This window comes from Clarias gariepinus, chromosome 9 (assembly GCF_024256425.1).
Source record: "Clarias gariepinus isolate MV-2021 ecotype Netherlands chromosome 9, CGAR_prim_01v2, whole genome shotgun sequence".
NCBI lineage: Eukaryota > Metazoa > Chordata > Actinopteri > Siluriformes > Clariidae > Clarias > Clarias gariepinus.
In genome coordinates, this window is record NC_071108.1 from 9994898 (window position 1) to 10009293 (window position 14396).

The following is a 14396-nucleotide window of genomic DNA, read 5'->3' on the forward strand; positions in this document are numbered from 1 at the left end:
TGTCTTGCATGCTATTTTTGCTTTGTGTTATCACATTCTTATACTGGAGCAAATATTATTAATGTTTATTAACAATATATGATTGTTGTTTAGATGGTATTTACACATCTGTTACTTTGTTCACTGCTTTGGCAAAAATTGTTGGGGTGTGGGCTGACCTAATGGGCTGAGTAGTAACCCCGGAAAATCCAACCTATACATCACGCCTCATGGAGCACAAAGTGCAAACACACACACACACACCTGGCCACAAGGCCTCAGTTCCATTCCACTGCTAAAGTTACCATGGGAACGGTAAAGTCAAAAGTAGCTTATTCTTATGATGTAGTCTGTGTGTATGTGTGTGTGTATGAGAGAGAGAGAGAAAGAGAGAAAGAGAGAGAGGAGGGGGAAGCAATTGGCTTGGGGGTTGAGACAGAGGGAAGCATGGCTCACAGGTCTTTTTTTGTTGCACGCTTGCCTCTGTTGCTCATTATCATCAGTTTGTGCTCTTGCAGCACACTCCCCGTGGTGAAGCTCAGCCAGATCAGCACTTCACACATCACCACTCATCAAACCCCACCCCTTGGACCCCGCCCCACTGATTGGTAGCAGGTGGCTGTATGCTGGCACGTGTGTGTGGTGTGACTGGGCTGCAATGAATATTCACCCGGGCTGTGTGTCCAGGCGGGACAAGACTGATGAATGATCTTGTCCATTGCCAATAAAGTGCCCATTACTATACACAGTACACTCACTGCACACACAACCTGATTGCACTCACTTAGACCCACCCCTCTGTCCTCAGGACATCCCTCTTTTACACATGGCATATGGAAGCAGCTGGCCGACACACACAGGACCTGTGAGCGACTGTTATCACGGTGAACAGTGCATTGGGAAGTAATTAGAGCAAGCGGCATGCGCATCAGAAAAAAGCAATTCCGCAGAGACTTCAGTCCTTCAGTACTCTCAACATGACCCTTCCTTTAGGGTTGTAATTTTTGCAGAAAAGTGAAGTAAAAAAAAAAAAAAAATTACAAAAGGATACCTTTGTACCTGTTCCCATTTTTCGTAAAATAGTACAATATTTCAGGACCTGTCTTTCTTAGTTATGTGAAAGAAAGCAGACAAATAATTATTTTATTTATAATTAGAGAAACTGACCTCATGATAAAATGCAGTATATTTTTGGTGTCACCTTACCTCAGACATTTATTTATTGTTTTTAGAAAATGAAGAATAACTGAAGGATGGGTTCCCTGTTGAGTCCGGTTCCTCTCAAGGTTTCTTCCTATTACTATCTTAGGGAGTTTTTCCTTGCCACTGTCGTCGTCGTCCTCGGCTTGCTCATCAGGGACAATCTTATCCTTTGGATTCATTTACATTTTATACAAACTTAAATAATTCTTATGATTGTGTAAAGCGGCTTTGCCACAATGTTAATCGTTAAAAGCACTATACAAATAAAATAAAATTGAACAGAATTTTCTGCTCACCATGCTTGTAGAGAGTGCCTATATGAGCTAGCCTAGTCTTCCTGTCGACTCAATGCATTCGCCTCGGATCGTCTCTCATCAAATTGTTTCCACTTCCAGAACTGCTGCTCACTGGGTGTTTTTTGCACCATTGTATTTAAATTCCAGACTCAAAATTGTCGTTATGGGTGAAAATTTGCAGGAGATCAGCAGTATCTGAAATACTCAAACCACCCCATATGGCACCAAGAGTCATGCCAAGTCACTGAGACCACATTTTCCCCATTTTTTGGTTCCATATAAACATTAACTAAAGCTCTTCACTTGTGTCTGCTTGATTTTATGCCCTGTGCAGCTGCCACATTATTGGCTGATTGTATTGCTAATGATTCTCAACAGTATTCGGGGCAAAAGCTATGCAACAGCGCTGCTCTCGCTCATATAAAGATGGATTTTGCATAAATTCTGGTTCCTTTAATTACTTCTGACACAACACACTATAATAGTTACAATACAAAATCAATTCTAGGAATAAATAATATTTGATAAGAGATTATGTAGGTTATGGTCTCATTTTCTTTTTGTGTGTGTGTGTGCACATGTTGCTGACAGTAGGATGATGTCATTAGTTATTTTAGGGGATTATGAGATTATGAAGTCTGTGTGGTTGTTATCTGGCACGCAATTATTGCATTGTGACATGGAGCTCACACAGTGTGACTGCTGAGTTTCTCTTAGCAGGAAACTCTCTCTTTCGCGATCCCGATCTCTCTCACGCACACATACACTCACATTTTGCCTGTTCATAACATTCAGTTTCACAAAAATGCTAGGAGATTTGCAAGAAAAAAATAAACAACAGACGTAAGTTAGGGTTAAATGTCAGATGTGATTAACACTGAAATACTGAACATTTTGCACACGCAGACATGAATATATCCACATGCCAATGCAAATGAATCTATAATCCCACCCACACATATTAGTGTATGTACGATAATAATTAGGCAATAGCACACAGCTGGTACACTTAGCAAAATGGTGAAGGATAATAATGACACATATGCTTAGAAAAGCAACAGATTTACATTTGTGTTTGTACAAAAAAAAAGCATATCTCATCAGTGAATTATGTCATAATGTTTTTATAGATTGTATGTATAAATTGTCTTATAATACTCTTACCACTCATCATCTTCAGCTAAACCTATAGAGGTGCATTCAGAGAAAATACACAAAACAGTTCTTAAAGCTTTTATTGGAGCAGATATACTGTACAACTAAAGCAAGCACAGAAATTGGTAGTCCAGATTTCATGGTCTTATTTCTGTGTAAGTGTTTATTTATTTATTTATTTCAATCCAGGGTGAGTATACTGTATATACTCTTACCTCGTTAGTTGAAAAAGGAGACAGAATAAGAAAAAATTCAAGAAAATAGGTAAGTTACAGAGAAAATATCTATAGAGTGAATATCCTGTGTGAGTGTGTGTAGGTGTGTGTGCGTGTGTGTGTGTGTGTGTGTGTGTGTGTGTGTGTGTGTGTGTGTGTGTGTTTGCATGCATGCAAGAGTGTGCGTGCATCATCGTTCGGGAATTTGTGCGTTGTTGTCTAATTTCCCTGTGTCTATCAGAATGGGAGGGGGAAGCTGTTTATAGGACAACAGTGTTGTCTCTTAGTCAGCCAGTGACCCAAATCAGAAAATATGAAAAACGACAAACAGAGAAAATGAGAGAATAAACGACGAGAGACAGGAAAGAGGTGTGCACGTATAAGATGACATTTACTAAAGAGAGGAAGGAATGAATTAATGATCTACATTTAGAGTGAATATCCAGCCTTATTATTCCTCTGCTTAACTTATTTCCTTTTTCGTCTTAAACACACTCTCTTTGTCCAAGTTATCTACCAATAACAATATGTCAATTTCGGATTCTAAATCTACTCCCATACCAAGACATAAACCTATGTTTTTTTTTTCACAAATGTACATAAACATAAAAGCACCTTGAATATAAACGTTTCTGTTCAATCAGATGAAACTGATTCACTAATTGATTAAATACTCATTTCTAGTGACAGAAACCTACTGGAATATCGCTGCAGTAGCAAATTGCTCACATTATACCTTATTCATTCATTTATATAATATATCACTTATGGAGTACAGGGTTGCTGGAGGCCTGGAGCCTATTCCAGGAGACTTTGGGCATGAGGCGGGGTACACCATGGACAGGGTGCCAATCCATCGCAGGGCACACAACAGGCAATTTAAGAATGCCAATTAGTATTAATCCGCACGTTTTTGACTTATGAGAGGAAACCAGAGTACCCGGAGTAAACCCACCAAGCACGGAGAGAACTGTAATGTATGTAATGTACTGCAATATAATTTCAAGTAATTACTGTATTTTTAACAATATATCACTGAACAGTATGCTTCCATTTATACCATATAATGAGTTTAAAATTTAAATTACATTGTATTTATGACTTCAAATTGTATGCTTTACATATGCTTACATGGTGTTCTGATGCTTTAATACAAGGTGACTTACAATTTACGGCTGAAGGTTAAACCTCCTGCTCAAGGACTTCATCCTGGCAGCTTGGCAGTGCTGGGATTTGAACTCCTGGTTTTTCTGATTTGTAGCCCAAAGCCGTACCAGTAACCCCCTTCTATGGCTGAATAAATTCCCACTACAAGAAGATTTGCAGCACTTTACCAAACAGAAGCTTTTACAAGCTCTTAAAATGCAACTCAAAAAGGTTTTGGGTTCACCTAAAACAGCTGCTAAAATAAAGAGCACAAAAATAATATATATATGTATATATATATATTTTAATGGAAGACAACACAAAAAACAGCGTTCCTATTCTTAGCCCTGTTTAAAGCTTAGATATCTCAGTATGCATTGTAATATGTACAGTAACACAGTTTTACGGTACTAAGCTGAGGCTATTGACTAGTGAAGAAAACAAGATTTACAGGACAGTCCGCCAACTCCATCCAAAAATGTAAACCACTTTTATCCCAGTTATTATCCTATACTGTCTAAACTAGTAACCATGTTTTGCACAAGGTAGCAAACAGACTAATTATTATACATTGTATACAATTGTATACAGTACAATTAGCTAATATACAGTATGGGAATTGGTATGGGATTAATCTCATTAACTGTAATAGTTCTATTAAAATGTATAGTTTTTACTATAAAAACTGAATTTTTTAATATCATTTTACATACAGGAATTTTTTAATGTCCTCAGTGATGTTCATAAAAATTTTAATAGAAAAAAAATCAATTAAAATAAATGACTTCTCCTTGGTAATTCATCTGTAAAAAGCAAGTAAATTTATTTGTCTCAGTTATAATCTGTTATTATGTGTAAACAATACTAATTAATATATCAGAATCAACCCAGTTATGTAGGAGGGTAAGTCAAAAATTATCAGCACTTTTCGTTCAAGGCTACCGTCTCCCCAGTCACTGCTGTTCAGGTGTGAACGTGTTAAATCAGTTCATTTGTAACTGCGGTGCGAGCAAAAATAGACACCCCACTTCTGATTCGCACAAAGAAGAGTGTGTACCTGGTGTTGTTATTTATTGATTGACTTTGTGTGCATCATGGAGAAAGTGTTTGGATATTTGAAAACAAAAATTGCACCAATATTCTAAGGAAGGTAAAAGTTTCTATAAGATAATCATTACCGGTGACAAGACAAAGATTCATCCCCACGACTCTGAGAGTAAACTGCAGAGTACGGACTGGAAACATTCTCCAGCAAAAGTCAACCACCAGCTGAAAAATTTCTGCTTACAGTTTTCTGGGATTCTCAAGGGAACATTATCAGACAAAAGGTTTAAAGATCAATAGTGCTCATTACAGTGAGATGCTTACTGAAGAGCTGAAGCTTAAATTACGGATTAACGCAGAGGACTGATATCCAAGGTCATTGTGTCACTTCTTCCCATTCTATCAACATTTTGCAAAAACTTTTTATTTTTAAAATAAATAAAGTTAAAAGTGTCCTTCTTATAATCCTGATCTATAGGACTATAAGGAGGACTTCAGACATTCACCTGTATAGTCGCCTGAAAGCAGCCCTACGAGGACGAAGATTCGCTTCTGCTGAAGAAGCGAAGAGCGCGGTGCATTTGTCTGGTGATTCGATGTTCAGTCTAAAATTAAAGACGGGATAGGAAAGCTTGTTGACAGATGGACAAAGTTTATTAAAAAGCAAGGTGATTATGTTGAAAAATTATGTACAGTATTTGTCTATTCTAAAAGATCAGGAATAAATAGCTTTATTAATAATAAAATTTATATAATCTTATATAAATTCTCCTGCCAGAGTGCAGTGACTCATCCTTGTATATTTTGGATGATTTCATATATTATACTTTAGATGTTAATAATATTTGGTATTTTCACCCTGCCAGCAGGTGTTTTAAAATGAGGCTAATTACTGTTTAAATAATACATAACTATTATATTGTTTATTTTATACCTTAAACCAAGTTCTACTTTTATCCAAATACATCCATTAGTTAACATGAAAACTGAAGATAAAAAAGATCAATTATAGATAAAGAAGCATGAAGCCTGATTAGGCATGCGGGAGAGTGGGCGAAAGCAAGTGATGTCTCTCTAGAAGTGTGAATTTCATTGTGACCTTTAACCCTGTGATATGTCACTTAAAATGAACTTGTGAAATTTTCATTTCACTTGCCTTTTTTACAAAGTTAAATGAAAGAAATCAGGGGAGGACGAGTGAACTGAAGCTGAAGAGCATGGAGAGCAAAAACCCTGCGGTCCATTCTGAAGTGATGAACTTTAAACAGGGGCACGAAGGAGGAGCACCTGCAGCAGAGCTTTGTAGAATCAGTTCAAACTCAAGTTAAAAAAAAAAACTTAACTTTAAAGAGGGATTCGAAAACATTTTTGAAATTTCCTTGAGGGTAAGAATTAGAGTCAAAGTAAACTGTAGAGGTTAAGGGAACTGTCTCTACTATGGACCAACTCTGTCTTGTATGGCAAATATGCAAATTTGAGTTACACCTGGTCAACAATGAAGTGCACAGATCCAGGGTCAGTGCTTCAATCCTGTGCTCAGATTTTGGTCTATATGGAGTTTGGCATGTTCTCCGAACTGTATGTCCATGTGTCTTACCAGGCTTCTTTGCAGGCCAATCGTGCATTTTTGAAAGATTTGTTAAACATGGATGCCCCTGAGTGGCGCCCTCTATCTGCTCTATTAAGAAATAAAATTCATAATGATAAAAGGTTAAAATGAAGTAGATAAATCTACCTAATGCAGTGATGTGGCAAATAAGCTTTTAGATAAGATTAAGATTCAATTATTTGTTACATAAACATTATAGCATGGTGAAATGATTTTTTTTTACATTTCCCAGTTAGAAATGTGGGGGCAGAGCACAGGGTCTGCCCAGATACAGATACAGCCCCACACTGGAGCGGATAGGGTTAAGGGCCTTGCGCAAGGGCTCAAAAGTGGCAGCTTGGCTTGAACCTTTAACTTTCCAGTCAGTAACCCAGAGCCTTAACCACTTAAGCCACTACTGCCCCAAGATTAAGTCCACCTCTGCCTCAGAGGTATCATCCAAAAGTTGTGTAATTTCCTCTACAAATGAACAAAATCGGATCAAACTATTGATTAATATAACTAGTGACTGTGTATGGAATTGAGATACTTACATGCATTTCTGTATATATGCAACACCGAGACATTGGCTCCAGCTTCGAAAAATGACATTCAAGTTCTCTCCAAATGGCTGTCACTCTCTCAACCCCTTCCGATGAGGACACTTCTCCCTGGGAAGGGTGTATCCTCCAGAGGAAGTAGGGCATAGTCATGATCAGTGGAGGAAGCGACAGCTGTTGAATGAAGCACTGATCTGACTAAATCTGTCCATTGCTGTTCAACACTGTCCACCAACCCCCACAGCCTCGTTCTCGCCTTTCACTCCCTCAATCACACCTTCTGCTGAGGGATATTTGTCTTGGATCTGTTTGTGTGGGAGCTCACTGGTAAAATGTTCTCTGGACACATACATACACATCTTTATATCTGAGACTGCATTAAACTACTCAGGCTTGTATATGTCGATCACTGAGCTCAGTATAACGTTGCGTTCCTGAAGGGTACGTGACAACGTGAGCCTTTTGTTCTTTTTAGGAAGTAAATTTTTCACACTGATTGTGTGACAAATGCTTACTGAATTCATGAAATGCAAATCACTTTCATGGAACATGATTTTTTTTTTTATCTGTTGCTACTCCATATAAAAAAAGCTTCAATTTAGCACTTTGATGATTTTGTTTTCTCAACACAGGATCTATTTTCCTTTAGAAAATTTTCTTTTTGAAATAACTGTGGAGAGCTAGAACTAGGCAAAGAGCTCAGATTTCATGTAGCCTTACAACACCAGGTCATCTTTACTGGGTTGTCAAATCAGAACACCCTGCCAAACGAATATAAGAATTATTTGGGGAAATTAAAATAAGAAAACGATGTGAAATATAAGGAATATTCATCATACAGAACATTCATTTGATTATGCAAATCTCTATTATTAAACCGCTCGATCCATATCCCTTACCAGGTTTCTTTGGTTTCCTCCATAAGCAGCCCAAGTGGATTGACCATGCCTTTTAGAATTAAGATTTGTTAAACAAGGATGAAACCTGAGAGGCGTCCTCTATCTACTTGCGCAAGTCTGTTAAATAATAATATTCATAATAAAAAATGGTTGAAATCCTTAAACATTTTCTGCTTGAATGTTACTTCCCCAAGAAAGTGTGAAAAAAATATAGGAAGCAGGCTTTAAAATTGATAAAAATGTTACATTCAAATATTACTGTACATTCATTTTTTAATGTAATATCTCAAACCTCTAGGGTCCAGGTTCGATTCCTGCCTCTGGGCTGTGTGTTTGGTGGGTTTTCTTTGGGTTCCAAAGACATGCAGAATAGGCTAACCGACATATCCAAACTTTCCCATAGTCAGTGTGTGCTTGTGTGCTCTGGAATAGATTGGCACCCCATGCAGGGTATACCCCACCTACTGCCCCGGCCTCCCGTAACTCTGAACAGAATAAGCACTACAGAGAATGAGTGAGTGAACATGATCTTATCTTAACATGATCTGATCCATCCATTCACCTGGAAACCTCTGTAGTCCATTTAGGGACCATGGAGGCCAGCAGTGACTATTGTTTTTATTCTTATTTTGTACGACTGTGGTAAGACCTCCGCTCAACATTCACATGCACATTCACATACACATACAATGGGCAAGTTGGGAACGCCAATTAGCCTAATCGGAATGTTTTTGGACTGTGGGAGGGAACCGGAGAACTCAGAGGAAACCCACCAAGCACAGGGTGAACATGCAAACTCCATGAGCACTGGCCCGACACAGGAATCAAACCCAGGACCTGGAGGTGCAAGGTGACATTGATAACCACTAAACCACCGTGCTACCCTTATATGGTACTAAATCCAAACTTCGAAGATGAACAGTTACCAACAATTGGTATTTGAACAAGAAAAAATAAATAAATTAATTAATTAATTAATACAAATCAATGAAAAATAAAAAAGGACAATTAAATGTCCCAGTGGGACCTTTCTTATAGATGTCAAATATTTAAAGGAATGACAAAAGTAAATGCATATTCACAACTTTATTTGTCATTCTTTAAAAAATGAACAATCTTGAACATATAATCTTTTCTTTTTCCAAATGACATTATTATTGTACAAAAATAAAAGAAATAAGTGTGTGTTTGGGCCTATGAAGCCCTACTATTAACTGGCATGCCATCCGGGATGGATTCCAATCTCACACCTCGTGAACCTCTGGCTTGAATAAAGGGCTGAGTAAAAAGAAATGAAAAGAATGGAGGGAAAAAAAAAACTTCTGGGAAATAGACAGGTAATGTTACCTACTCGTGTGGAGGAGAATCATCTGAAATAAATGATTCAAGTTGTCACAAACCTCAGCTGTCTCAAAAACAACAGTTTGGAAATGAAAGGCCAAAAGTCTTCAAGTGATTCTTTTCTTTCGGTTACAAGGCAACTCACGCACGGCTCACCTTCGACTGCTGAAAGCATTCCACATGAAAGCATCCCAGTTTATAATCGGCTTCTCCGGTGAACAACCACACACACACACACACACACACACACACACACACACACACACACACACACACACACATACATCATTGCATCTTTCTACAAGCTCACACAGTGCTGTAAATAGCTCAGTGGAACAATATAGCGATGAAAAATAGCTTTCCTTGAGAGCCCCACACACACACAATCACTATGTGGCCATTACATGTAGTCGCCCCGCCTTTCTCCACCTCCCGCTTTGCCCCGTCCTCCTTCTGCCTTCGCTGTCGGTGCTGTCCACAGCACTTAAAACCACATCAATACAGCTTACACTTCCCCCTACAACCCTGTTTCGGCAGCTCTACCCTTCACTGGCAACCAAAAACACTCAGATCATTCTCCTGGGCATAGCGTGACCCCATTCATCTCCCTCCATCCATTCCTCTTCGCTTTTCAAAAGATGCCAGTTTTGCTTGTAGCGATTACACTGCATACTCTGTCTCCTGCTCTGCGCTTTCATGTTACATTTGATTTGTCTCTCGCTCTCTTTTCTTTTGTCTCGGCGCAAAGGAGGCCTTCCGGGAATGATTGACAGGTTAACAGTCCCCAAAGCACAACAGAGAGAGAGAGAGAGAGAGAGAGAGAGAGATTGCACTCTGGTGTTTAAGGTGAAATATTACACAATATTAAACACAGCAATGATGTACTCAGAGGACTATTTGAATCATTTTTGTGTTTTTTTATTATAGCTAATAAAACTTAGGAATTTTTCTATTAGGCAAAACTGCTGGAACAGAAATAAAATACAACAGGCCAAAGTGATTTTGCGTCTCCAGGATGTACTTTCTGAAAACATGAGGATTGTAAATGATTAAATGGAAAGTCCAACATGGAACACATTGAATGATGATAACAGTTTGTAAATTCACATACATTACAGTATATGGACAAAAGTATTTCACCAAACCTGCAATGACGTTTTATTCCACTACATATACCTGGTCCCTCTTCTGTACCTACTGTACTGTATAACAGCTTCCACTCTTCTCTGAAGGCTGTCCACAAGATTTTGGAGTGTTTCGAAAGATTGTCCTTCACTGGGGATAGGGGGCCTGATTGAAACACCTGAATCCAGTACTTTTGTCCGTATTCTGTATGTTTATCCCTCACAAACAGAAATGTTAGAGCTGCGTAGGGGTATCAGTGATTCTTTTGAACTGGTCTTTTTCTAATGCAGATTATTTATACAACATATGATTTTAACAGATGAAAACCCCAATCGGGTTTGAATTTATTTTGGATTTCTGAAATTAACACAAAGTCACACTTATACAGCGCACTTAATATTTTGGGTGTATGTTCTTTAAAGCTGTTTTATCTTTAGCAAGCACTTTTGGTGGTCACCAACAATTTTCCAGTAAAATGTTGGTTGAATATCCCGCCTGTTACCTTCAAATTTACTAACATCTTTTATCCTTGGGGTCAATTTGACCCCAGCAATTTCAACCTTTGGAAAATTATCATAATTAAAATCGTTACCCAAGTTTATGTATAAAGGTCACTGAATATGAAGAAAAAAAAATTCTATCATTAATTTTGAGACTTTAAACATTGAATGTGGTCAAAATGACCCCCAAAGATAACAGAAGGGTTTAATTAACCATTTTCTTGGTGGATTTGGTAGAATTAAATTATTTATTTATTTATTTATTTATTTATTTATTTTCTTACTTGGCACAGACCCAATTTTTTTTAGAATGATCCACAAATTTCAATGAGGTCGTGGCTTTAAAACTTCACCCTGCTTTATCCATTCCACGGCAAGCTTTGATCCTTGTCCTGTTGGAACACCAACTGATCATTTGAGGTTATGCTGAAGCATTCGGAGGTATTCATCCTTCTTCATTATTCCATCCACTGCAATGCACCAGTTCCACTGGCAGCAAAACAACCCCAAAGCACTATGTCACTGCCACCATGTTTAGCTGCTGATACAGTGATATCAACAGGAAGGTGGGCATTGGGCTTGGTAAATTAAAGGACAGGTCAGGACTTTCCAGATTAACTTTGACTTACCTAAACCCTGGAGGTGCAAGGCGACATTAATAACCACTAAGCCACTGTACCGACTGAGAATTTTCATGCCTTTCACATTTCTAAAACAAAACAAAACTTGCATGTATTTAGGGACGTACACACACTTCGAGCCGGCATTCGATTCACCAATTTTTTGCTAAATTTCGGTCGAAAATATGTGCGGCCACAAGCATACGCCAGGGTACCACGGTAATTTAATTGTAATTATATTTATTGTTGAGATTTACTCAGTAATAATTTAATAATAACACTGTAGAGTGACACTATGTAAAACCATAAGGGGTCAAAGGGCACTAAATGTAATAAATCAATTAAATAGTAAACAAGGTGATTTTTTTTTATACTGCATGTCTACCTGCTTGATCACACTCTCTGATACTCAAATTCAAATCAAATACTCTTCTTTTACACAATAGCTGTTTATCTCCCATTAACACCTAAGGAAAGACGATTTTAAAAACCAGCCACACCATGTGATCAGAATGAGCCACAGAGCCGAGGAACTTTGCCAATGCAAACTGGCATAGAGTCAGTACACAGGGAGGGACCTGTCGGCTCTGCGTGCCAGGTTTTGTTCTCTTTATCACGGTCACCTGAGCTGCTCGGTGTCTCTGAAGACGAGAGGCATGAAATAAGTCGGCACTCCTCTGACTCTCGTTTCTGTGACCTCCTGCACTTATCACTGTGAGACATTTCCTCCAGCTCCAGTCTGCTAATCTCTCACCTTATTTATGGTTCGCTATCATGCAGAGTCACAAACAGCTTCCTACTTGATTGAAGACTGAAAGAGTCAAGTTGGGGAAATTGGCAGTTTTATAACAAGGTTTCAAAAAAAAAAAAAAAAAAAAAAAAAAAATATATATATATATATATATATATATATATATATATATTCCAATATCAGAAACCTCATATAGCAAGAAATGAATCGGAGCAGTCAAGGATTTCTTCTGTTCTGTCTTGTTTTTTGAAAAGTCGATGGACTGCTGAGCAACGAAATGAAAAGCGAGCACCGTTATTACAGGTGAAGCCAGAAACATACCCAATAGAAGATATTTAAGTCATCATCCAGAAGATCATTAGTGTCTAATCACTGTTAGTTCCCGCCTAATCAATAATATACAACAGCACTAACATATAATGAGGGTACACTAAAAACACGATCATTATCTGGTGTCTGCATTTAGCAGGTTGCTCAAGTGTCTGTAAATAAAAGATGACAACGTCTCAAATCCAATTAAAGCCATTATCAGAAACGAAGAAGTCTGCAGTTTGGCTCAGCTGAAGTGAATTTTACAATACAAATTTTTATCGATAACCTATAAGCTGTGTGCACAGATAGTGCAGATTAAAAATGTTGTGTATTGACTGCAGAAAGAAAACCAATTACTAACCAACTCATGCCACTCCAGAGTTCCTGAGGTCATGCAGACACATTTTTTTTCTTAGATTATTCCGTTTACCCAAACTGGTACCTACGCTGCAAAATGTATTTGTGTCTAGGATTCATTAGTTATTCTAACTTTAAAGGTGCATAGGTCATTTTACATGTAAATGTACTGTATGTCCACAGGGCAGGAGTGGCTCAATCGGTTAAGGCTGTGGGTTACTGGGTTATTGATCGGAGGGTCAGAGGCTTAAACCCCAGTACTGCCAGTTGCCACTGTTAAGCCCTTGAGCGAGGTTCTTAACCCTATCTGCTGAAAAAAAAAATTCACTGTGCTTTAAGGTATATGTAACAAATAATTTGTATCATCATTGTATGCTGCTGTCAACGAACATATGTGCTTGTTGAACTTATTGAAGTGATAGTCTTCACTTTGCCTTAATCTTCTGGAAAATTTACAACTATGTATGGGGGGGATTTGGCCATGGCCGCAATCCAATGTGATGTCATGACAGTTTTTGTTAATGATAACTGGACTTAAAATGCCAACTCTATTTAAACCCGTATATTCTGGAGCAGGAGCATTGTGCATTGAATACAGTACATCAGCGGGGAGGGCTTAGAGGGCTTGGCTGTCTCAAGGTACAAAAAAATATTCTAAATTATTAAAATATCAAACTATCAATTATTTTTCAACTCCACCTATTACCCTTTAAAGAAAAAAAGACATCATGCCACTTTTTAAAAATTATTTTGCCATTTTAGCATGAACCCACCCACCCAGTCTTCATATGAAAGTTACTTTAGATAGCAAAATTGGGTTCAGGTAACCTAAAGCCTGAGATATACTTGCTGGTAAACTATGCATTCCCATGGTCAACCAGCAACTGAAAATATATAGAATGCAATATATACAATGTGTGTTACTTTAGGAATTCTGTAGGGGGCACACCAAAGACAAACATGGTCACACACCAGGAGCTACTGTACTGTAGATACTGTACTGTTTTTGTCACTGTGCAGTGATAAAGATATAACATAAAACTTCTCAAAACCTTCCGCCATTTTGTGACATCTCTGCTGGCTACACTTCCCCTAGCGTTTATATCTGTATTGCATTTTGCGATAATTTTTGAGGACCTGCACAAGCTACACACAAAATAAACACAGGATACGCAATAGCATGTAGCATTAGTAGCTTGAAGCTAGCTAGTAAGAACAGCGATTAGGACGTTGGTATGGACTTAAACGTTCACTGTGTCTGTATTTTAAGGCATCTACGTGCAATGCTGGCACAAACTAAATTAA